The sequence below is a fragment of the Sminthopsis crassicaudata genome, chromosome 6, assembly GCF_048593235.1.
Source record: "Sminthopsis crassicaudata isolate SCR6 chromosome 6, ASM4859323v1, whole genome shotgun sequence".
NCBI lineage: Eukaryota > Metazoa > Chordata > Mammalia > Dasyuromorphia > Dasyuridae > Sminthopsis > Sminthopsis crassicaudata.
Window position 1 is genome coordinate 85,380,870 of NC_133622.1, and position 26,546 is coordinate 85,407,415.

A 26,546-nucleotide genomic window follows, 5' to 3' on the forward strand; every position below is an offset into this window, starting at 1 on the left:
AAACTCCTTCCTGATCTAAGCAGTCCTTAAATGTGAGTGATTGCAAATCCATCTAATTCACTCTATCTAGCCATTCCCAGACTTCACATCCCATCCATTATGATTATTATTATGTTTTTAACATCCATTATATTGTTGACATTCACAGATCTATTGAGGGTCTATAAGAACTGACCCAGAGGCTTCTGACTCCTACACAAAGGAACTTTTTATCTTTGGCCACTAGAATTAGAAGTGATAAAAAAAAAAAAAAAGGTTCTTTCAATTCAGAGAAAATCTTCAAAGACTAAATTATTTTGATTCAACAAGTATAATTTTTGTTCTGATAACATAAGATGCAACTCTGGAATACTGCTGGGTGACTGGAGCTTACTCTCTGTAGTACCGCAGAGGAAATGAAAGAAATAGGGCCTTGAATTCTTATACTGTGGAAAGAGTACTGAATTCAGAGTCATGCAATTAAGCTTTTGGTTCTGTTATTTACCATTTTCTTAATTGCTACATTTAGATAGCTTTTTAAGCTTTATAAAGTGCTTTACAAATATCATGTTATTTTACCTTTACAACAGCCTTAGGAGAAGATGTTATTATGTCCATTTTATAGTTGAGGAAACTGAAGCAGAAAGCTTAATAATTTGATTAAGGTCATCTAGCTTGCAAATGACTGAGGCAAGATTTGAATTCAGATCTCCAGTGCTCTAGGAACTATGTCACCTAGCAGTTGTGGGCAAATCACTTTTATATGGACCTCAGTTTCCTCATTGGTAAAATAAAGAGATTAGATGATCAATAAGATTTTTTGCTATTTTATATCTATAATCCAATGAACCCAAGGAAATGACAGATGACAAATGAAAAAGTTGAAATGGAAATCAAAGGAGAAAGAGAAACAGAGAGGAGAGATGGAAAGAGACGCCTTTAATTCCTAGGAAGCATCACACTCTAGGGCTGAGGTTTCCTTGATTTCATATACCTTGTTAAAGATGGTTCATGATCTCATCTAGACCATGGGGTTTTCTATGGTTATCTGATTGCTGGGTTAGAAACCAGTATACCCAATGTTACTGCTGCCAATGATGCTACACTTTGCCTGATGAGCTGACATACATAATAGGGAAGAGCAGACTCATACTTTTCCTAGCTGGAGGAAGGAGACAAGATATCATAATTTAGGGAAATAGGTCACAAAAATGTTATTTCATTCGAATGGCCTCTCAGTTATATGTGTATATCTTGTATGTCCACAGTTGTTTGCATATTGCTTCCTTCATTAGACTGTGAGCTTTATGTCTTTTGCCTTTCTTTGTACTCCTAGCCCTTTGCACAGTGCTTTGTATAAATAAATAGGCATTTGATAAATAAATAAATGTTTATTAATTGATGGTGTAAAATGCTGACAGCTTCTTCCTCCATTTCTTTAGGGACAAATGTTGCAGGGGAGGTTGCGAGTAAACATTATTGCAATAAATGGCTTTCTGCTATGTCACCAGATCATTATCCTCTGCCCTGAAACACTACTTTGGAATTTTATGCACTTTTTTTTTTTTTTTTTTTTTTTTTTTGGAGATTCAATGAGGAAAGCTTTGTAAAGATGCTAAAGAAAGGGCAGGAGATGAAGGCAACACATCTTTTAATGTTTAAAAAGAGAAGCTACTGAGATACTCTAAGATGGATGCTCTTCCAAAAAAAAGCCTACATTTGGCTGCGATAGCCTAAGAATACCAAGTATTCTTGGTACTCAAGTATGTGCTGTGAATGGAATAATAAAAACACCCCTTCTTGACTTTCTGTAGGACTGTTATCAATGCTTTCTTTTTCTGTTAGAGAAAGGATAATAGAGCAGAATAAAGGAAAATAATATTAAGCTTCAATAAAAATGATTTAAGTTAAATATGAGAAAGAATGGTATTCATGTTTCTAGCTTTACAATTTATTAACAATTTAACAAAGAATATAAAGACATTTAAATGTTCCAATAATGTATCTGGTGAAAAAAAATCACTGTCAGAGACATCTCTGACCAACTGCTGACTTCTCTCCAGAAAATGAAACCATAGATCAATTCAGTTTTCCAAGGATAATCAAGTTTCTTGAGAATTCTCTTTAAGAATATCTCTTTAGAGCTTATTTTCTCACAGGATAAGAGGTAAAACTCATTTCTCTCATTGTGTCTCTTCAATCTTTTCTAAAGATGTCATGAAACTCAGTCTCTCAGGAAAAACCATACCTCACACAGTCTTCTTACAGTTATGGTACAGTTTCTGACAAACAAACACATTTTTCCTAAGAATTATTGTTATTCAGTTATATCCAACTCTTTTGACCTTTTTTGGAATTTTCTTGGCAAAAGTAGTGGAGTGACTTGCCATTTTCTTCTCCAGCTCATTTTATAGAGGAGGAAACTCATTTGTAAATTTAGCAAAAAGAGTGAAGTGAATTGCCCAGGTCAATATAGCTAGTGGGTGTCTAAGACCACATTTTGAAAAAAAAATTATTCTTTTCCTCACTTACATGAAAAAACAAATTTTGACATTTGTTTACAAATTTTTTTGAATTCCAAATGCTCTTCTTTCCTCCTTCCCTTCCCCATTCACTGAGAAGACAAGCAATTTGATATATATTATACATGTGCAGTCAAAAAATTTTTCTTTTTAAAAAATGACTTAATATTTTATTTTTTACCAGTTACTTGCAAAACCATTCTTTAACATCATTTTTTAAAAATCAAGTTCCAAATTTATTTTCTCTTCCTCTTGTCTTCTCATTGAAAAGGCAAACAATATAATATAGATTATATAAGTGTAGTCACAGAAATTTTCAAATTTTTTCAAATTCATTTTGTTGTGAAAGAAAACACAGACCAAAACCAAAACAAAACAAGTAAAATTTTTTAAAAAGTAAAGAAAAAGTGTTGATCTGCATCTAGATTCCATCAGTTTTTTTCTCTGGAGATGGATAACATTTTCCATCATAAATCCTTCAGAATTGTCTAGGATCATTAAGAATAACTAAACCATTCACCATTAATGATTAAATAATATTATTGTTATTATGTATAATGTTCTCCTGGTTCTGCTTATTTTACTTTGCATCAGTTCAAGTAAGTTTTTAAGGTTTTTCTGAAAGCATCCTGCTTGTTATTTCTCATAGCTTTATAGTATTCCATCACAATTATATATCACAACTCATTCAGCCATTCCCCATATTGATGAGTATTCCCCAATTTCCAATTCTTTGCATCTAAAAAATAGATGCTGTAGATATTTTTGTGTATGTATGTATGTATGTATGTATGTATGTGTGTGTGTATATATATATATATATATATATATATATTGTATTTTTGATCTCTGGAATATAGATCTAGTCAAAGGGTATTCATGGTTTTATAGCCCTTTGGGCATAGTTCCAAATTGTTCTACAGAAGGGTTGAATCAGAATACAACTTCACCAGCAATGCATTAGTATCTCAATTTTCTTGCATCCATTCTAACATTTGTCATTTTCCTTTTCTGTCATCTTAGCCAATCTGATAAGTGTGGGGTGGCATCTCAGAGTTATTTTAATATACATTCCTCTAATTAATAGTAATTTAAAGCAATTTTCCAAATGTCTATAGATAGCTTTGATTACTTTGTATGAAAATTGCCTGTTATAGTCTTTGACCATTTATCAATTGTGGAATGGCTCCTATTTTTATAAATTTGACTCCTCTATATGAGAAATGAGGTTTTTATCAGAGAAAGTTGCTGTAAAATTTTTTTCATAGTTAGGATGACTTAGTATTTGCCACTATCCCATTTTCCCTCTGTTTATCCTATTTTCTCCTTTTACTCTGTCCATTTTCAAGTATTTTGCTTCTTACTTTTACCTCCCCCTATCTGCCTCCCTTCTATCAGCAACTCCCCCCCTTATGTTCCCTTCCACTTTACAAGCTGTTTTATACCTCCTTCATGTCAGATAATTTATCCCATGCTATTTCTTCCTTTCTCCTAATCTTTCTCATTTTTTATTTTTTTTTAGATAATTATCCTCTTATATTCATCTTATATTCATGCCTTTTATCTATGTTCACTCTTTCTAACTGCCCTAATAGTGAGGTTACAAATATTATCTTCTCATGTAGGAATATAAACAATTTAACTTTACTGAATCCCTTATAATTTCTCTTTTTGATTTACCTTTTTATGCTTCTTTTGAGTCTTGTATTTGAAAGTCAAGTTTTCTATTCAGTTCTGGTCTTTTTATCAGGAACTCTTAAAAGCCCACTATTTTATTGAATATCCACTTTTTTTTCTCTGAAGGATTATGCATAGGTTATTTTTTATTGTAATCCTAGCTCTTTTGCCTTCCAGAATATCATATTCCAATCCCCCTGATTCTTTAAAGTAGAAACTGACAAGCATGTTATACTTACTATGGCTCCACAATATTTGAATTGTTTCTTTCTGTCTGCTTGCAATATTTACTCCTTGACCTGGGAGCTCTGGGATTTGTCTATAATATTCCTGGGAGTTTTCATTTTGGAATCTCTTCCAGGAGGTGATTGGTAGATTCTTTTAATTTCTATTTTACCCTCTTCCCCATTTCCTTGATAATTTCTTGAAAGATGATATCAAGAATCTTTTTTATTTTTTCCAATCATGACTTTTCTTAAATTCTTAAATTGACTCTCCAGATTGTACTCCCCCCCATGAGATATTTCACATTTTCTTCTTGTTTTTATCTTTTTGATTTAGTTTTATTGTTTTTTGATGTCTCATAAAGTTATTAGCTTCTATTTGCCCAATTCTAATTTTTAAAGAATTATTTTCTTTGGTGAGCATATGTACCTCCTTTTCTATTTGTCCAATTCTACCTTTTTTTTTTTTTTTTGCTGAGGCAATTGGGATTAAGTGACTTGCTAGGGTCACACAGCTAGGAAGTGTTAAGTGTTTAAAGTCAGATTGAACTCAGGTCCTCCTGACTTCAGGGCTGGTGCTCTATCCATTGCACCAACTAGCTGCTCCAAAATCTATTTTTTTTAATAAAGCATTTTAATTTTCAAAAGATATGCATAGATAATTTAAAAATATTAACCCTTAAAGAACCTTGTGTTTCAATTTCCCCCCTTCTCTCTACCCCCTCCCCTAAATAGCAAGTAATCCAATATATGTTAAACATGGTAGAAATATATGTTAAATTCAATATATGCATACATATTTATACAATTATCTTGCTGCATTAAAAAAAATCAAATCAAAAAAAAATCAAATCAAAAAGGAAAAAAATGAGAAAATAAAATGCAAACAAATAACATCAAAAAAGTGTGAAAATGCTGCTGTGGTCCACACTCAGTCCCCACAGTCCTTTCTCTGGATGCAAATAACTCTCTTTGCTGAAACTCTGTTTTCCCAGAAATCAGCTGGAGTCAGGATCACTAAAGGTCTTTATTCTTGATCTTTTACGGTCAAAATCAGGGGATTAGGTCTAGCAATCTCACACACCTTCCTTCCTCAAACACCAGGAGAGTCTGACTCAGCGTCAGCGTCTCACTTCCTCTTCCTCCTCCTTTTCCTCCCACACACATGTCACTTCTCCCTCTTTGTCCCACCAATCAAGTCAGCACAGAACAGCTGGGGAGGGTCAACCTTCAAACTTACCTGGATTCAAATCTTGCCTCTGATACATATCATCTGTATGACCCTGGGCAAACCACTCAACCTCTCAAATCTCCCCTTTTCCCCCTCAACTCTGGGCCCATAATCTTCAGAAAAGGGATCTGCCTTAGGAGAGGGAATTCCCTACACTGATGAAATCACAAGTGTGGCATTTTATTATTTATTTTATTTTTGGAAAAACTATTTATTCAGTGGCAAGGCAAGATTGAAGTCTATAAGATTCCTGTTCATGGTCTAGGACCCTTTTGACTAGGTTACTAGGGAACTGTCCAATTGGCAATTAGTCTCATGTGCTTCATTATCCAAGTGCATTGCTCAGTTCTAGCCTTATACACTCTTCATCATAAGATCATTGGAACTAGCCTCAATCATCATTGTTGAAGAGAGCCACGTCCATCAGAATTGATTATCATATAGTCTTGTTGTTGCTGGGTATAATGCTGGGTTCTGGTTCTGCTTATTTCACTCAGCATCAGTTCATATAGGTCTCTGTAGGCCTCTGTGAAATCATTCTGTTGGTCATTTCTTACAGAACAATAGTATTCCATAACATTCATATGCTATAACTTTTTCAACCATTCTTCAATTGATGGGCATCCACTCAAGTTTCTTGCCACTACAAAAAAGGCTGCCACAAACATGAAATCTAATGTTACACAAATCTTCTTCAGATTTGTTGTTCAGTTGTGTCCAACTCTTTGGAATTGCATTTAGGGTTTTCTTGGTAGAGATATTAGAGCGATTGGCCATTTCTTTCTCATTTTACAGAAGATGAAACTGAAGCAAATAAGGTTAAATGACATGTTCAGGGTCATACAATAAGTGTCAGAGTCTAGATTTAAACTAAGGAAGATAAGCTACCTTACTCCTGAGCCTGAACTCTATCTACTGTGCCATCTAGCTGCCCTTTCTTTTTTAGATTGAATGGTCTCAAATCATACCTTTCATTTTTTTTTCTTTTTTTGCTACCCTTCTTCAGACTGAATGGTCTCAAATCATACCTTTCTTTTTCTTTTTCTTTTTTTTGGTGAGGCAATTGGGGTTAGGTGACTTGTCTAGGGTCACATAACAAGAATTGTGTCTGAGACTGGATTTTAATTCAGTTCCTCCTGACTCCAAGGCCCGTGTTCCATATACTGCATGATCTAGCTGCCTCACACCTTTCATATAATAACCCCATAATTGTTATTGTGATTCTCTTGAATTGTCCCTCAGTCTTCTCATTATTTTCCTGAAGTTGCAGAGCCTGGAGTTAGGCATAGTATTTGAATGGGGTTGTGAGAATCATGGAATGTTGTAGTATTTACGTTTACAATTTTTACTTTTGGAGCTGTCATAGTTTCAGGGTCAGATTTATCTTTTTACATTAGAGAACAATGACTTTTAATTCTAAGCCTTTCATACTTAATCATGATTAGGAAAAAAAATCTATCCAAATATGTAGCAGATAATTCAGTTAATTATATGGAGATTTACATGTTTCCAGAGTTTACTTTGCTATGTGCACATTAAAATTCTGAAAATGTAAAATTTTGTCTTGTTAATACTGAATGCAGATTCAAGCAAGGTTTGAGCCCAGAGGGAATAGCAATGCAGTTTCCTTTTCAATATTTCTGCAAAATATTCATAGTGATTGGCAGGCAGCTGGTATGGTGCAAAAGAGTTGAATCTGGGAAATAGCTCATAAGAGTTCTAGTCTGTCATTAGCTCACTTCCAGTAAGTCTTCACCTTTCTAATCCTCAATTTTCTCATCTGTAAAATGGGAAAGATAGTTGTCAAGATATCTAACAATTATTCTAGGACAAAATGATCCCAAGACACATAACTTATTTTGTGCAACAAAATGGAATACTAAATAATCAATTTGGTTACAATGAGATACACCATTCAGAGAATTAGTCAATATAGAATTGTGTATAAGGCAATGGATAGAGAACTGGCCTCAGAATCAAGGAAAACTGGATTCAAATCTTGTCTCTGATACATATCATCTGTACGACCCTGGGCAAACCACTCAACCTCTCAAATCTCCCCTTTTCCCACTCAACTCTGGTCCCATAATCTTCCGAAAAGGGATCTGCCTTGGGAGAGGGAATTCCCTACACTGATGAAATCACAAGTGTGGCATTTTATTTATTTATTTTTCGAAAAACTATTTATTCAGGGGCAAGCAAGATTGAAGTCTATAAGATTCCTGTTCATGGTCTAGGACCCTTTTGACTAGGTTACTTAAGAAATAACATCCTTTTTCCCTCTTATTCCTTTAGGATGCACAGGGATCTCTCTCATTCATTTCTATTTCACCACGGCTTACTGAAGAGAAAATCTAATCGTAGCTGACAGTCATAGTCCTCTAGAGAGACTCAGAAAAACTGAGGCACTGTCTTTTTAATAGCTGACTTTATTCTAGAAAAAGATTGAAGCACTAGAGAGACTAGAATCCAACTTAAGAGCTGCAGTTTCTCAGAAAAAAAATCTTCATAAAAATTCAGATCTAATAACTTTTATTATGTATCTTTATTAGCATCACAGATTTTTGAAGGGATTGTCAATACTAAAGTCTGTTGCTGCTGTTGTGTCTGCAATATTAAAGAGGCTTTCACTATCACCAGTTTTTGTCTTTTTTTTTTTTTGCTTTTGAAATCACTAAAAAGAAAAAATGAAACTCTTTCTGCCTTATTATTTATTCTTTTCCCTTAGACTGGGGGTGTATCTTGGAATTGGGGATAACTACATAGATAGAACAACACTATTATTCTCCTATTCTAAGAAAGTCTGCTTAGGGGGAAAGTGAATATATTTAGATCCTGAGCTTAGTACTTTCTAGAGAGAAAAATGGGTTTGAAGAAATGTGAGATCAGATTGAAAACTTTATCTAAGGCTGATATAATGCAGGGCTTCCCATCTCAAGCCCTACTGCAGATAGGCAGAATGTTTTAATTCCCTATTGTGGGCCAATCTGTTCCAAGTTATGGTCTGACAGCTCAAGGAATAGGAACTTAGGTGAGGGGGTGAGAAAGGAGGAGAGAAAAGGGGAGACAAAGAACAAGATTTAGAAATAATGATGAGTAACTTTAAAAAAAGGTTATAGGCTTTGATAGTAAAATATTGGTGAAGGTGATGTTTAAAAAGTTCAAGGAACAGAATTTCTGGGTAATTTAATCATTTTATTAATAATACCAGCATGATTATTAATAAAAGGATTGTCATCTGGCAGTCTCTCTCTTAGACCAGAGATAATCATGGCTGCAAGCTCATAGCTTAGATTTGTCCCTTAGAAGAAGGATGGTCCTGAGGGGAACAATCAACTCTGATTGGTTAACAATTAATGAGAGAATGAATATTACAATGAACCTATTCTAATGAACTTTGATTATGTCATTTACTTTTAAATTACCCCCAGCCTTGGGCAATCTATTCAAAGAATTCATCTCTACTCAAGTGAGAGCAAAAGGGAATTTCACTTTAGATTAGAAATCTGATTTAATTGGAGTAACAATACCAAGAATAAGGAGAATGTTTATACTATCTCCCACCAGCCTCATCCTTGAGAGATTGGGCAAGGAAATAGGAGACCAGGAAAAATATATTAGACATGGATTGATGATTAGGGTAGTGGGAAATTGTTTGTATTTGGAATCAGAAGTTGTTTTACTTCTCAACCACAGGCATATCATTAAAACTCCAAGTCTTGTCATTTTGTCGTCTGTAAATGGGGGTCATGGAGGATAGGACATAACTGAAAAATGACTATACCGCAGCAGCAAAGGTGATTGGCTCAGTGGATAGAAGGCTAGATTTGGAGTCAAGAAGAACTAATGTCAAATTTGGTCTCTAATCCCTCTTAGCTGTGTGACCCTTGCAAGTAATTTAACTTTTTTTCCTCAGTTAACTGAAAAAAAATAATAGCAGTTACCTCCCAGAGTTGTTATGAGGATCAAATGATCTGATATTTGTAAAGTGCTTGGCGCATAGTAGGTGCTTAATAAATACTTGTTTCCTTCTTATGAACTTAAAAACATGTAGTATCTCTACGACATTCAGATCTAGAGAATCTTTTTAGATCTAGCACTTATTTATTATTATTATAGTGCCAAGGTCCCAAATTTTATATTGACTTTCCACCCCTTCTTCCCTCTCCCCTGTCATTCTCCCTCTTTCCGCCAATTCACCAGAATAAGACACATGAAGTTATAGTACTCAAAGAGATATGTACTTAAAATAGAATATAAGGTAAATGACAAGGGATTAAAATAAGCAGCAGGTTCTCCATCACCTGTTTCCATCAAACTGCTTCCTTCTCATGCTTCCTGTCACGGAGGATGCAGAACTACTCATCTCTACTCCCAGGACAATATTGCAAACCAGATAACAGAAAGGCTGTAATAGCTTGGCTGCTGGATGAAACAGAAGCAATATAGGATGAACCCTGAGGTTCCATGTTTGAAAGGCATTGCATTTTATCCCTGAACTGGGGTGCACTGAAGTCCCAGAAGTGTGGCTTCTCTGAACAGGCAGCCCAACAGATGAGATGAGGAGCTAGCAGTTATTGATTACTTCATGCCACAGGAGTAGTGAAACCTCAGGAGTCCAAAAGGATTGATGGGAATACTGTTGTCTCAAAGCCATGAAGGAGGGAACTACATCTCTTTAATTATGGTAACAAGCCAGTTATGGGGCAGTATCCTGCATCTTTAGCCATTATTCCCCTTCTCTTCTTTCTCATTTCCTTCAGTTTTTCATCTGTAAGGAAAAGGAAAATAAATTCTGATGCAAAATCTTAATTCTCATGAACATCTCTCAGTCTTTTCAGTGGTGCCATCTCTATTCCCCAAGTTTACACAATTAGCTAGCAAGCTTTAGAGCAGAGATTCAAAAACCAGCCTCCCCTGACTCAAAGTACTCCTTATCTAATCATCATCTTGTTCTTTTACAGGTGAAGAAACTGAAGTCCTAAGAGAGAAAGTTACAGCAATGACATGGAATGAGGATATATGACGTCAGTAATACACATACAGTTATCCCTTCCATATTGCAGGAGTTAGGGGCACAGTGTCCCCATAATGTGGAAAGTCTGTGTAAAAGTTTTTGGCCCTCCTTTCGTATGAAGAAGTCTGAATTTCTTTTTCTTTTAGAAGTGCTTATAGTACCTTATAATGGCCTTTGTGTGTTATCTGTGACTTCTGTAAAACTCCCCCTAAATTCCCATTTAATTTTTTTATGCCATTCTGCAATATAGCGAAACTACAATGGGGTAAATTGTGATCTATGTGGGTATGTATGTATGTGTGTGTACATATATATATGTACACACACACACATATATATATATTTATTTATTTACACAATATTTATATGTATATATACCTATATATTTAATTATTTTCATGTTATCTTCCCCATGGGATTGTGAATTCCTTGAGAACAGGGACAGTATTTTTGCCTTTCTTTTGTGTATAGCACAATGCCTCGCTCATAAAAAGTACTTAATAAATGCTTGTTAACTATCTCATCTTGCTTCATTTTATTTCTCATCTTCCTTGTGAAAGTTTGCACCATTAGGATAGAGCTATAATAAAATCGGGTCATAGGGCTGGAGCATTCTCTGCTGAATATTATAATTATATACATTAGGATGTCGGTGTGTGTGTCCTGAGAGACCCATAAAGCCACAGAATCTTAAGAGTAGAGGGGATCAGACTAGAATAGGAATCCTTGTAAAATGTGCCAGACAAGAGGCTGCCCTCTTTTCAGATCCAGAATTTCCAAGCTAGAAGGAATCAGAGAAACCATGATGTAGTCCAAGCTGCACATTCAGGAATCCCCACTTTGACATTAGCTGACATGTACTCAGGTAGTTACATCTTGAAGACCGACCCAAAGAGGGGCAACCTGCCTCCTCTCAGAGTAGCTCAGGCCTTTAATTGTCAGGAAGTTTCCCAGCATCCTTTTCCTCCCATTGCTTCTCCTTCTGTCTTCTGGGGACAGAAGACACATGACTGTCCCTCAGATTTTTTAATAAAACTAGTGTATTCCCTTGAATCTTCTCTGAGCTAAATATCTAACCTTAAACTGCTACTGATGCTCTTTCTGGAGCAGTTGAGGGGGGTGCTACTCTAAAATCCTGTCTAAATGACTTCAGGTGGGCTGACAACTGGGCGGGAAATGCTGGGTTGATTTTTAGTCTCAGACTATATATATGTGTGGTGTGGGTATGAAATAAGGAGTGGTGGAGAGCAGCTTGTTCCTTTCCTGATCCCAGGAGGGCCTATTGTTCATCAAGCCTGTGAACAAATGTAAGAACTGAACTGATGGGGTCTTAAAACTGCTTTTTCCTCTTGTTTTCCCACAGAAACATTTCCTTTAAAGTGGAATTTAAAGGGGAAAAAAAAGAGAAATGATAGAAACTAAAACCATCCACAATCTCTTGTGGCTGACCACAAGGAGTGGACTTTGGTTATTCTCAGGTGTGGTATAGTTGTGGGGCTAAAATAAAGAACTAATTGAGTAGTGTAGTACAAGGGGAAAAAAATTCACTAAAGAACCTGTCAGGGTTCAGATTCTTCTTTGATCATCATGGGGAGGATGCAACCTCCCTCAGCCTTAGTTTCTTTATCTGTCAATTCAACTGGTTAGGCAACATGGCTTCTGAAGTTCTTTCCAGTTTTAGACAGAGGACTCTAAGAAATATAGGAAGCTTCCCTCAACCCCTCTTAAATCCAATTCCATCCTTCAATTATTTTTTTCTATTATCCTGATAAAGTTTACTTTTTATATATTTTTTGCATATTATTTCCCTCATTAAATTGTAAACTCCTTGAGGGCAGGGATTTTTGCTTCTTTTTGAGTGTCCCCAGTCCTTAGCATGTAATAGACATTTAATATTATTGATTGGAAAGTTCCTTTATAGCTTTATTCTTCAGTCCCCTCAGCCATTTGCCTTCACATTCCAGGCCTAAGCCATTCAAAACATTTGAAGTTCCTTCTCATTTTAGAGATATTATCCAATTATCAATATTGAAAATGGAGAAAATTCTATAACCCTTTTTTGTAAGCCCATTCTACAGGATCAGAGGAAGAACTTGAAAGAACATCATTTTACAAGGAAGAATGGATCCCCAAATGTTAATTGATTATCCCAAAATCATTCAAAAAGTGAATGAGAGTGGGATAAACCTAAAATGTCAAATACAGTACCAACTTCCTCATTGACTATATAAATAGCCTCAGAAATGTTGTGTTCCAATGTGGTAGTACCAATCATGTCTTCTAACCTCGTATGGTCCAAATAAATTCTTACTATGACCCTAAATTATCCCAACTAAAATTTCAATCTGAGTTTGTGCTCAGTAACAAGGAAATAAATATGTGTTTCTGGAGATCTTGGAGACTTTGGTGTGGTAGGAAAAATGCTTACCTTGAAATCAGTAGTAGGGGCTGGGCTTCCCATACTTCTAGCATTTGTTAGCTGAAATGTCAATGAATCAAATACTTTTTTTACTACTTATATGTGTGGGACATTAGTCAAGTCATCCAACTCAAATTTATTCTCGGAAAAATAAGAAATGAGGAAGTTGGATTAGAGGGTCTGTTAAGTTTCTTTTAGCTTTGATGTTTGAGGCTTAGAGTAGGTATCACTTCAAGGTGGGATTGTAAGGATCAAAGGAGAAAATATTTTGTAAATCAAAGCTATAAATATATATATAGTCCTCTATAAATATAGAGGACTATATGTCCATAAGAGATGATGGCTAATATGTAAGGAAAGGGCAATTATTTTGAATGTTTAAAGATTTGGATACTACTAGTTTTCTGTCCTGTTGTTTATTGAGTAAAACAAAGCTAGTCTGCTTTATATTTTTCTTTGTTTGTATGAATAGGTTGCATAGGAACTAGGGGGCCTTTTTCCTTTTCTGTAGAGACCTAGGTACGAATTGAATTTTTATACACCTAGTGGAAATACTGGACAGGGATAAAAAAAAAAAAAAGCCAAATTTTTACATTCTCTGAGGATGCCTTGTGTTAGTGGGGAGAAGTAATGAATAAAATAAAGAGATTTGTGTGAGAAGGTGCCAAGATTGATCCTAATCTGAACAAACTCAGAGCTTTGGTTCTGGTCCATATCAAATATATATCAAATCAGAGTTATTTTAATTGTGTGCCAAATCTTCTCAGCTTTATCTTTTTTTTTAATATAATATTGATTTTCATCTTTACTTTAAGAGAGATGCACTTACTCTCCATAGATAGCTGATTCTGAAATAATGCCTACATCCACCACAGATTAATCTTAATCTGTTAAGATTATTATCAATTTCATTGTTTTTATGAGGTTATTCAGTGCTCATCATATCTTCAGGCTCTCTTCTTGAAGAAAGTATTCATGATATATAAACATGAAACTTCTGCATAGCTCAAGCCAGGGGTTCTTAAATTTAACTCTATGGATCCCCAAGTGGTCTGTTTGCTAGATTTGGGTTTGGAAATTTAATTTGGTTTGGAAATTTACATCTTTATTTTCACATACCTATATTTGAAATTTAGCATTTCCTTCAATTATGAATTGTCAGAAGAAAAAAAAAAACTAACCCCAAACCAAAATATAAACTGAGAATGGATCCCTAAACTTTACCAGATTGCAAAGAGGCCCCATGACACAGGAAAAGACCCCTGCTCTAAGCCTTTGCTCTTTTTTATTTCTTAATCTTGAGATATATTTTCTAATATATTCTTCACAGATTTTCCCCTTTATTCATTTTTTAATCAATGTTACCGAGTACCAAAGTCTAGGCTGATTTAAGTTGAAAGTCTTGGAGTTTTTTGGAGAATTTCTTTGTTTCCTCAATGAGTGCAATGGATATTGGCACATAAAACTGCCATTATCTTACCTGGCGCTTTTTTTGTTTTGGGCCCATCATGTGGGTATAAAAGTGTCTGGCTTAACTGTTGATGATTCCATGTCCTTAGACAGTAGACACAGTGTCTTGCTGGGATGTTACTTAAAAAAACCATTCCAGCACTGTCCAACCTGGAAGAATATGAACTCTGAGAATCCATTTACTCTACTACCCACCCCTCCCAGGCTTCAACATTGTATTGGAGCAGAGCTGGAATGAAGAACATTATCATTACCCTCACCAGCAGTACCAGCACCAGTACCAGCATCAGCACCAGCATCATGTTGTTGTTCACTTGTTTTAGTCATGTCTAACTCTTTGTGATCCCTTTCATAGTTTTCTTGGCAAAGATATGAGTGTGGTTTTCCATTTCCTTTTCCAGCTCATTTGACAGTTGAAGAAATTGAGGTAAACAGGATGAAATGACTTGTCCAGAGTCACACAGCTTGAGGCTATGTTTGAATTCAGGAAGATGAGTCTACTTAATTCTGAGTCCACCTTTTTCTTTACTATACCTCAACTTGGAGGACTTGCTGTGTATGCAGAAAATTGAATCAGATTTCAGCTGTGCCAGCTTTCTGTGATCACTCCAAGGAGAAAACATGCTTTTTTCTCACAGACAAAATATAGATAATATAAGAAACGCAGAGATTTTTAGATGTGGGCTTCTCCACTAACCTATAAAATCCTTGTTCTCTCAGATAAGCTTAACCTTTTTAAGGATTTTTTTTTGACCTTGTACTATTTAATATAGGAATACTACCGTGGTGATAAGCTTTGTCCCACAGGGGAGGCAGACAGGGAGTAGTACGCCTCCACTTAAAGCTATTAGCTTTCCATCAGCTGCCGCAGACCAAGACCACCAAGAGGCATGAAATGGTCAGGATCAGGGCTGACATGGGACAGGGGCCAATTTTCGCATGTCTTTGGCAATCTCCTTCACTACCTGTCCAGTATCATCAAATTTCCCACAAACTCCATCATGTTCAACCAGTAAGTAGTCTAATACCAGTCTATGCTGGAGTACTACTTCTCAGTCTGTTAACAAGTTACAAGACATCATTATGTGTTCCTGTCTTGCCTCCTGTCCTGTCAAGACTCCAGTTGTCTTTTCCTGTCTTAACAAGCTTGTCCTTCCCTAGGACAATCAGGAGAGACCTTGCCTTTTTTTTTTTCCTGGGGCCTGAATTAACGGTCCCCATCTCATTAGTACCAGGTTTACTCCTGTTTCCCTGCTTGTGTCTTTGAAGTATTTTCCTAAAGACAACAGCTGCAAAATGTAGGCTAATTGTAGTTTGGCTTCTGTATCCTGCTTGCAAACCCTATTTAGTTAAAACACCATATAAGCTCTGTGCCTCAGTTTCTCTGGACAGTATTCCCAAACATCAGCTGGCTTATTAAACTCTCCACTTATAATTAAACCAATCTCTACTTGGCTCAGTTTTTCTAGTCCTACATAACAGAAATGCTAAAAGAAACAGATGTATTTAACAACAGACAGATGACTAAACCAAATACTTACACCTACTTATTTAGGATATAATGACCATCTATTTTCAGATAGGAAATTGCAAGATCTTACTTGAATTGTGTTCATAGCTTCTACTGACCACTTGCCCTGATTCTAGAAATTTGCTATAAAAAGAAAAAAAATAGGGACAAGACAATCAAAAACTAGTCCTTCAGGCCTTAGCCTGAGAGCACATACATGACAGATAAAGCATCCTTAGCTAAAGTTGACTTTAGGTAATTGTGTGCAAAAAAGTTTTACCTTCTAGCCAGATGAGGGATAATCAGATGAGTCTTAGGAACACCACTGGGAAACTGAGTCAGAAGGCTCCCACCTCAAGTAGAGACCGAAGTTGTCTTCCCAACTCTTGCTCAGATCATATTCCTCTGAGTAAGTAGCTTGTGGCTTGTTCCTTTCATGTGGTGGATTGCTAGTTTGGTGATCCATCAGACAATCATACCTGAATTCAAAACTTCAAATAATATCAGCTATAGTCTCAAAAGATTTTATCTCAAATAGCAAGTCTCATGAATCAAGGCTTCATAAGAAGTCTTAATGTAGTTTATCCCATTAAGGGAAGCAGGAGGTTAGGGTCAGGGGCCATCACTCTGCTCTCCTTAAAGAGAGGGGGATTCCAAGTTAGAAGTATCTCTATCTGCTCCTTTAAATATTGTTCTTCTAGGTGATATGATCTAATTTTTTCTAACTTCCATGAGAATTAGGATGATTTAGTTTCCACAGAGTTATGAAAAACTGAATTGGAGAAAAGAAACTTCAATGAGAAAATGGAAATCTAAGACACAGAAGGTTGAGACCTACAAACACATCAAATAATGTCATTAAGAATGGAGGTTTTCAGATTTAAACAGGATTCCTCTAGACTTTCCCCCCCTTCCCTTCCACAGGTTATCTTCCAAATGCAAGAAAACAAGCTTCTTGGGGGTAAGGACTGGTTGTGTAATAAAGGCTAGAGATTCACATTCAGTAATTTCTGTAACACCCAATGGAGATTGGGGAGGATTTATTTGGGTCCTCCTTGACTCATTTTGAATCTAAATAGCAGTCATTTCTGCTTTGGCCAGAAACCCTTAGGGTCTTCTCCTCCCAGATTCATTCATTCATTTATTTAGATTTTATTTTGAGCTAGATGAAAAAGGAGATTTGTTGCCTCAATTGCTTCCTAGTCTGAATCACTGAATGAGTGAGGTCTCAGTCAAATTGAGACCTGTTGAAGACCCTGGCTTAAAAAGGACAAAGTCTCTCACTCCATCCAGAGCCATCTGCAGTTGTCTTGATCTACATCAGGCCTCTGGACCCAGATGACTCTGGAGGAGAAAGTGAGACAAGTGACCTGGACCAGCTCTCCTTCACTTCGGTCCAATTCACTTATATGTCATGGTATCACTTCCCTGATGTCATCATCTCTTTGAGCATGAAGGACAAAAAACAATAACAACAACCTAGGTACCCATTCTTGCAGGAATGTTAAATAAATCTTTCCTGCATTCATCAGTGAATCAGTGGTAAGATATTTTTTTTCTTACACTTCTGATTGCTTTATCATTTCTGGAGGGTGAAAGACCCCAAGCTCTAAGACTTGTTACCTTTCCCACCTAATAAAGGTTCCAAAATGAACACACATAGCAAATAGCAAAGAAGCTCATTTATCCAAATCATAGCAAAATAGGAACTAGAAGATAAATACAGAATTAGGAGATCTTTCATTGGGAGCAAGATAATTCAGAAAGAGAGTTCCAGATTTTGAAATTCCTAAAGTTTCTAGAGTAGCAAGTTGCGGATGGGATATGATGAAGACTGCCTGTTCCTCTCATGTCTTCCTGAAGTCTTTTCTTTCAGCAGCTTGAAGTAGTATTGGTTTCTTTCATCTTCTCTCTTGAAGCTGGAAGCCAACTTAATGCTCAAAGAAGACCTGAAGTTTGACCAGTCCCAGAGGGTCCTGAAGGAACTCAAAAAGGATTCTTGAATCAACTAGTGAGAAAGTTCTCTTTCCACTCATCAATTCTGCCTCACACAGGGCAGGAAATTAATTTCTACCAATAAGGAGAGATTCCTATACTAAAGAGGTTTGGAACAGAGATTATAAATACATAAAATAACATATTGAGATGTGAAGGAAAAAATTTCCTGAATTACAAAATATTTGAAAGAAAAATCCTTAACTGAAGATGATGTTTTAAATAAGATTTAAATAGTTACTTTTATTTTTCAATTAATTCTTAATTCTCAAGCACTCACATTTGCTTTTTAAGTCTTACCTTAGAGAACAATGTTATTTATTTTTAAATATTTCTACATCAGTGAAGACCCTTTAGTGTCTCTGTTAATAACAATCAAACAACTAGCCAGTGAGAAGCCATTAATGTTCTATACCCAGTACACACTGACACACAGCCAGTTGAAAAATAAAACAAAAAAGGTTCATCTGGGGTCAGGTCTCGGAGCTAAATTGGGTAAGTCCACAAATCCATACAATCCTTGGCAGTAAGTCTTCCTGCTCTGTAGAGAAAAGCTGAGCAGAAAGATTGAGAGTTGATAATAACATCCAGAACTTTCACCCAAAAGGAGCATATTCGTATTGCTAGGGTTGAGTATGGGATTTTCAAAGGAAGGACTGGTAGCATCACCTGGTGGTTAAAAGACTATTGTAGATTTAGCGCTACAAGGGCCTTTGGAGATCATCTAGTGCAATCCCTTCATTGGTCAAATGAGGAAATGCAGACCCAGAAAGATAAAAGAAATTTGCTTTTCATTTTTGATAGCCTGTTCTGAATCCTCATTCTTCTTGACTTCTCTGTTGGCTACCCCCCTCTGCCTGGATAGTTTCTCTTTGGTTTTCCATGAAACTGTTCTTTCTTGGTTCTTCTCATGCTTGTCTGACCAATTCTTTGAAGATCCCTTTTTTAACTAGATCATTATATCCTGCTTGCCCCCCTGGCAAGCTGGGTATACTCCAAGGCTCTGTCCTTGACCATTTCTCTTTTATCTCCATATTTTCTCTTTTGGACTTGCCAATGCCCAAGAATCATCATTTTTATTGTGATTTTCAGAGCTCAGCACCTGCACTGTTTTCTCTATCTTTCTCTCTCATTCTCTCAATCTATTTTTGATTCTGTTTCTCTGTGTCTTTATCTATCCATTTATCCATCTGTCTTGTTTGCACAGTTCTGTATCATAAATTGTCTATTGGACATCTCAAATTGAAGTTCCCATAAGCATCTCAAATTCAATATATCCAAGCAGAACCCATTATCTTTTTTCTTCCAATCTGCACTATATGTCTTGAGAATAGCAACAGGCTCTCAAATTTGCAACTTCAGAATTAGACCTGGCCCCTTATTTTCCTTTACCCTATATATTCATTTAGTTGCTAAATTTCATCAGTTCCATCTCCACAGTATCTTTTGCATTCACATCTTTCTCCCTATTCACACGGTACCACCTCATAACCTCTTGATATGGACTATTGAAATAGATCAATTCCTAATTGGTCCCCCTGCCTCAAGGACTTCTCCCCACCAATTAATCTGCTCCATAGTTGCCAAAGTGATTTTCCCTAAAGTACATTTCTGAATGTTACTCCCTTTATTCAATAAACCACAGTGGTTTCCTATGGCCTCCAGGATCAAATACAAATTCCTCTAGTATTTTAAAAAGCCCTTTCCAACATTGCTCCATTTTTATTATATATTCCTTTCCTTTTTGCATTCTGTGGTCCAGTCAACTTGCCCCTTTTTGTTGTTCTTCATAAATTATGCTTTCTTTTCCATCTCTGCTTTTGAACTAGTTTTTCCCATTCTAGGAATGCTCTCCTTTCTCACCTCTGCTACTTAGAATCTTTTACTTTTTTAAAGACAGAGTTCAAGTACCATCTTCTGAAGGAAGGGTTTCCTGAGCCTACCATCTCCCAGGTCTTCCCTCTGAAAATTACATTGTATTTATTTTATATATTCTATATTTGTTTATATATCCGAAATAGATAAGCCTGGGACAATTTCATGAAGGTAAGCTGTGGGATTCTGAGGGAGGAAAATGTGACTCCTGATTGACTTAGTCTTAGATACAAAAATACATGGAGAGATTTGGAGAGAGGTGGGAAAAGCAGAGGGGGAATGCAAAAGAAAAGGGAGGGAAGGAAGAAAAGGCAAGAACTTTTGAATGGCTGATGAGCCCTTGGAACTTCATACCCTTCTGAATCTGAGCCTCAGCGTGTCACTTGATTCTTACCATCTGCAACCATAGAAACTTTTAAGACCTTTCTTGGTGTTATTATTGTTTCCTTAGTTGAGCTGAGATTTTTATCTTGTCCCTAGTCAAAGAATTGATCTCCTCTTATTTCTTCTGTGTCCTCTGTGTAGTGTCCCTGATTTCTGTTTACTCTTATTTGGATAAATTTGCTTAATCAATATCCAAGACAGATTTGTATGAAACTAGCTTTTGGTAGGAGGCAGCTAAGCTGGCCAAGCTTAAGCTAGCTGTTATCCTCCTTTGAGAGATTCTATGTTAAGTAGAGTTTAGTCTAACCACTAAAAGCATCATAACCCCTATAGTAGCAGTATCTGAAATGTGGTACATAGATGTAGTTCTAGTCCAACATATGTCTTGGAGATAGTGGAGTAAAGAAAAGAATTACCTAATCATGGCTGTCCTGGATCCTGGCTACCCTTTCCCCATTAGGTTACTGGTGGCTCAAATAAGACTTTTCTCCTGCTTTCCAAAGAGTTGGAAACCGCTATCTCTTCAGAGATGAGATGGATCAGATCCTAGTTAAGATATCTAAAAAAAATTACATCACACAGTTATTGAATTGTTTCACTTGTGTTTGATTCTTTGTGCCTCTATTTGGGATTTTCCGGCAAAGGTGCTGGAATGCTTTGCCATTTCCTCCTCTAGCTCATTTGTACAGATGAAGAAACTGAAGCAAACAGGAATAAGTTTCTTGCCAAGGATCATACAACTAATAAATATCTGGGGCTGGATTTTAACTCAGGAAGATGAATTTTCCTCATTTCAGGTCCAGCCATTGCACCATCTTTGATTATCAACTTACATTAGATTTATTTATGTACAGGTTCACTCCACAGATAGAATAAAAACTCCTTGAAGGCAGAAGTTGTTTTATTTCCATCATTGTAGTGATTGGTATACAGGTGTCTAAATAAATTATTGTTGATTCCTTGATTTATTAGTCAAATTCAAACATAACAACATGTAACATTTTTGACTCTCAGTTTCCTTATCTGTGATATGTTAATATAATTCTTGTAGAAGTTACCTCACTCATTAGGAGGAAAATGTTTTATAAATCTTTTATATATAATCTATTACTCTATATCTGTATTGTTATGAAATTATAAATAATGTTTATAATAATACTATATATATGTATATATATGTATATACGTATATATACATATATATATATATATATATAAATATACACAAACACTATCACAATATGGTGGATAGAAGATAGATCTTGATATCAGGATGACCTACATTAAAATCCTCAATTACAAATTTAAAATAAAATAAATTTTAAAAAATCCTACCTTTGACATGTATTGGCTATGTGACCAAGGAGAAATCACTAATCCTTTAACAATGCTAGAGAACTTGCTAGGGCAATAAATTACAGAATAGTTACTGATTTGCTTTGGAAAAGGAAATTTCCTCAATTGGAAGTTCTGTGAATTGTCAAAATGACAGGTCTGTACTTAAAACCAAAACTGTTTATATAATTCTAAATTTTAAAAAAGATTAAATTATAGAAATTGATTAATAAAAAGATTAAATTATATTCCATAGTTTTATCCATTAATATTTTGTTGTAGTCTAATCTCTGAAAATTTGCAATCCATATATATGGGAATATTCTCTATTTATTAAAATATTTGTGTGAAAATGATATGCTGTTTTCCAGTCTGTCAATAAAAGAGAACTTATTATATTTTTAAATAGATTCAGGAACTCTAGTTGGTGGATGTGTTGGCCAATGGAAGCACTGCTGTGTCCATTTTCATGAAGTTAGGATTCCTTTGTAAATAATGTTTATATATATAATGATCACTTTGGCTTCTCTACTATCCAAAGGTCAGGTACCAAAGCCTTGTTACATAGGAGTGGATACTCTTAAAATATTTTTAAAAATAGCCTCTTTTCTTAACTACATCAAAACTATTCCCAATCCCCACAATTTTGCTTGTACCATGAATTTGCTCAGCAAACCCTGTATAATAATAGGCAAATTTTAGCTTAGGTCTAACGATCATATGTTCTGATTTAATCAAATTCAGATCTGTGAGTTTTGAAGAAGTCTGCTTAGCGTGACTAGATTTGCCTTGCCCACATAATTTATGGGGTGGTGGACTGGGTTTTTTAAATTATAACTATTATAACACATCATTTTAGTTATTATTGTAAGCCATAGCATGAATAGGGCTAAGAATAGGAAGTGGAGGACTTTATTTCAGACCCTAAAAAAAGAAAGTTTTACAAGGTGCTCATTTTAAGGCTTTTCTGCAAGTCTTTTCTCCTTATTATGACCCATCACATGCAGTATGGTTGAGATGGTGGGTATTAATTTAACTTTGAAAATAACAACTTTTGAATAACTTATTACCTTAGAGCAGCGATTCTTAACCTGGGGGTGGTGAATTTGTTGTTAAAAAATATTTTGATGACTGTATTTCATTATACTTGACTCCCTTTGTAATCCATAGGTTTCACTAGACTGCCAAAGGAATTCATAAAACAAACAAGTTTAAAAACTTCTGCCTTAGAGACAGAAGTCTGTGTTTAACTCTATCTGGTAATAGCCCTAGAACAATGCAGCTGAGACCTTTATGCTCAGTGAACTGCACTACTCCTAATGGTAGAAAGAACATTAGGGTTTTTAGGTGGAAGTCCTAGTTTCTAATCCCAGTTCTCTTCATTATTGCCTATATGATTTTGAATAGAGCATTTACCTTCATAGACTTCAGTTTTCTTATTTGTATGTAAAGGTGGGGTTGTACTTTTCAATCAATCAACAGAGTAAATTAAGTATTAAGGAACTTTTCTATAATTTCATCACAACAGGGCCATGAAATCCTAGGCCACAGGCGGAAAGGCTGATGACTCCACATAGGAGTCATTTTGTGATTGGTAGAGAAGACTGAATCATACCCTTTGGGGGACATATAAAAATAGCAAGTCAATGGAGCAGGAAGCAGTTGAGTGGTGGAGGATTCCAAATTTTGAAGCTGACAAGCCTTTGAGATGGAATTGCTTTTCATGTGGGGAAAGACAACTTCTTTTTCTTTCTCCCACCTTTCAGTTGACCATATTATTGGACAGATTGGACCATTAGAAGGCAATGCATCTAGTTGGAGCAGAGTATAGCACATGGAGAGCAAATAAGTCTTCCAAGACAAGAAGATGCTATAATTCTTCCTCTCACTTCTTATATGGAAAATGACCAGTCTTAATGATGATTCCCCAAAGAAGCTGGAATTCTGGGTGGATTTTCTGTCTCTCTTTTGGTTATAGAGACTGTGAGCAATGGGCCAATTGTCTTGTGTTTTTTTATTTCCTGATTTTAGATAACAGATTGTGCAAAGATGAAATTGTAAAAGCTAATGGCATTCATGGGTGGGGTTGATTGATAATGAGGAACTTACTAGTGAGAGCTTGAGAGTACTAAAAACCCCAACCTCTCAAGGTTACTCTTTAAGGAGGGTAGTGACAACTTAAGAGCTGAAGAAGTAGACCCAGAGAGGATGTTGCATATAGATTGAGAAGGTTGGACTTGAAGACCTCAAAGTTCCCATTAAGATCTCTGGGATCTCTGGGTCTTTGGGTCTCATTTTCTTATATGTAGATTGAGAGAATTGGACTAGATGTCCTTTAAATTTCTTTTCTAGCTCTAAATCTATGATCCAAAGATAGTGATTATGTAGAGCTATAGTCCTGGCTAGGAGATAATGGTCCTAAGACTCCTAAGTTCCTTTAGACATTCTCCTTCATGGTCATAGTCACCAACCAGAGAAAAGTTTTATATGTTTTATTTGTTCAATGCATCTTCAGCACCTGGCCCAGCATCTTTTGGATGAAACTGGATTTGTTATAATGTGTAGCAGACTGTTTGCATGGATCTTTCCAGCCATGTTTACATTAGTTCAGTAGTGGTGCTACATTTATATGGAAAGACAATTATATTCTTTTACTCTTCAGAAAACACTCAAGTCCAAGAAATAATAATAATAATAATAGCACTTTCTGTGTATAAAGAACTACGTGTGGCATTTAGTATATGAAGACGAAAAATGGAAGTTGCTTCCCTCAAGTAACTAAATTTTATAAGAGAAGCTATATTATGTAAAGAGGTAAATATGCTATAATGTAGGGAATGATTAGAGCAAAATGCTCTAGGAACATTTAAGAGAGAATCATAGAGTTTAGGATACCAGCTTGTCTCCCACAATTGCTATAAAGTATTCATCCATCCTCTTTCTGAACACTTAAATTAGGAGGAACCATGATTTTCTGATGTATCTCATTCCATTTTTGAATAACCCTAATTATTAGGAAGGCAGCTTTGGGCTGGAGCTTTGGGCCTGGAGTCAGGAAGACTCATCTTCCTGAGTTCAATCTGGCTTCAGTCACTTACATACTATGTGACCCTGGGAAAGTCACTTAACCCTGTGCCTCAGTTTCTTCAACTCTAAAATGAACTGGAGAAGAAATTGGCAAACCATTCTAGTGTCTTTGCCAAAAAAAACCCTAAATAGAGTGACAAAGAATCAGATAAGACTGAAATGACTGAACAACAAAATTAATAGGAAGTTTTCCCTAACATTGAGTCAAAAATCTATGCTGCAACTTCTACCTACCTCCAAACCCAGAGAAATCTCTATTTTACATGATGACATTTCAGATAGTTGAGTATAGCTACCACATCTTTCAAGTTCTCTAACCAATCTTTGGATGGTATGACTTTCAATTCCCTTAGAAAAGCAGCGTGGTAGAATGAAAAGGTTATTGGTGCTAAAAGCCTCAAGTTTGAAATCTGGTTTTAATATTTACTACCTATGTTGATGATCTTCAAAGTGGGAGCCATAGAAGGGCTGTAAAGGTCATATGATCAATAAGAGGCTTGAGTGGGTGATATCCCATCCTCTCTATGACAGCTGATTGTGGGGCTTGTTTCTAATTCACTTGCCATTAGCAAAAAATCTTCACCCCCTTCCCTTCGAATACCTACCCCCTTATTCCCAAATCACTTTGTAACTATAGCAAGCCCTCCTAAAGGGCACCCTCAGAATAAGTAAAAGGCCCACATGGCCTATTTTTATTTTGGGTAGAAGAGAATGAGTCATACAAGATGAGTAGTCACAGATGGATTGTGATTTGTATTATAGACCTTTTTATATTATTTTCTCCCCCAGATCTACCCATCCTTTGATCTTCAATATTTTTATAAAAGGCACCATCACTGCAGGCTCCAAACTTTAATGTCATCCTTAACTCCTCACTCTTAGTCACCCTACATTTCTAATCAGTTGCCAAATTTTGTTATTTCTGCTTCTAGGGCATCTTTTGCATTTATCTTCTCTCTGTTCCCATGGCCATTATCCTTGTTCAGGTTCCCATCAACTCTCATCTGAACTGTCCTCATTGCCTCCTAATTGGTCTACTTGCCTCAGATATCTGCCTTCTTCAATCAATATTGCACACAGTTGCCAAAGTGATTTTCTTAAAGTGCAGGTCAGATCATGACCCTAATAATTATTAGTGATTTTCTATTGACTTTAGATTAAAATGTTTAATCTTTATTTTATTCTTATTAATAAGCAGCTAGTTGACAATGAATGGAGTGATGAACTTGATGTCAGGAAGATCTGGGTAAGAGTTCCCTAAATCCTGAGCTTAGTACCCTGAGCTTATTTCCTCAGGGCCCCAGGCAACTTTGATTTGAATTGGTAGAGGAAATTTCCTTACCCTGGAATTCTTGATAACCAGTGAAATTGCAGGCCCAATTTAAAAAAAAAAATCAAAATTTTATTAATTTGATTAGGGCCGTTATTCTAGGTTGTCAAGGTGTTTTTAGGTCCTACATGTTACTGAAATCCCTCTAAGCACCATGCAATCTATAGATTTGATGACCATGGCATTTATGTCTTCATTTAAATTGTTAATAAAAATCTTGAGCACCACAGTGCCACGGAAAAATTGCTCAGTGCTCCATTAGAGACCTTCTTCCAAGGTAGCATGAATTAATTATTGATTATTCTGTGAATCTAGTAATTGGCCAATTCTAAACCCATCTGATTAAATTATCATTGGCCCACTTTTTGCATCTTTTTCATAAGGTTAGCATGAGACACTTGGTTAAATGATTTGCTGAATTTCATTTTATATTTACAGTATTATTCTTCTCTGCTAGGTTAGTTATCTTGTCAAAAAATAATAATGAAATT

The 26,546-nt window shown here is 35.8% G+C and overlaps 1 long non-coding RNA gene across 1 annotated transcript in view; it reads left to right on the top strand.

Moving 5' to 3' along the window:
• The window catches only part of LOC141547848 (uncharacterized), a 33,335-nt gene extending 22,165 nt beyond the window's left edge, over positions 1 to 11,170 (top strand). The window contains exon 2 of the long non-coding RNA XR_012483645.1: positions 10,598 to 11,170. This is a non-coding gene — a long non-coding RNA (uncharacterized LOC141547848). The remainder of the gene's footprint in view (positions 1 to 10,597) is intronic.
• The last annotated feature ends 15,376 nt before the right edge of the window (positions 11,171 to 26,546 follow it).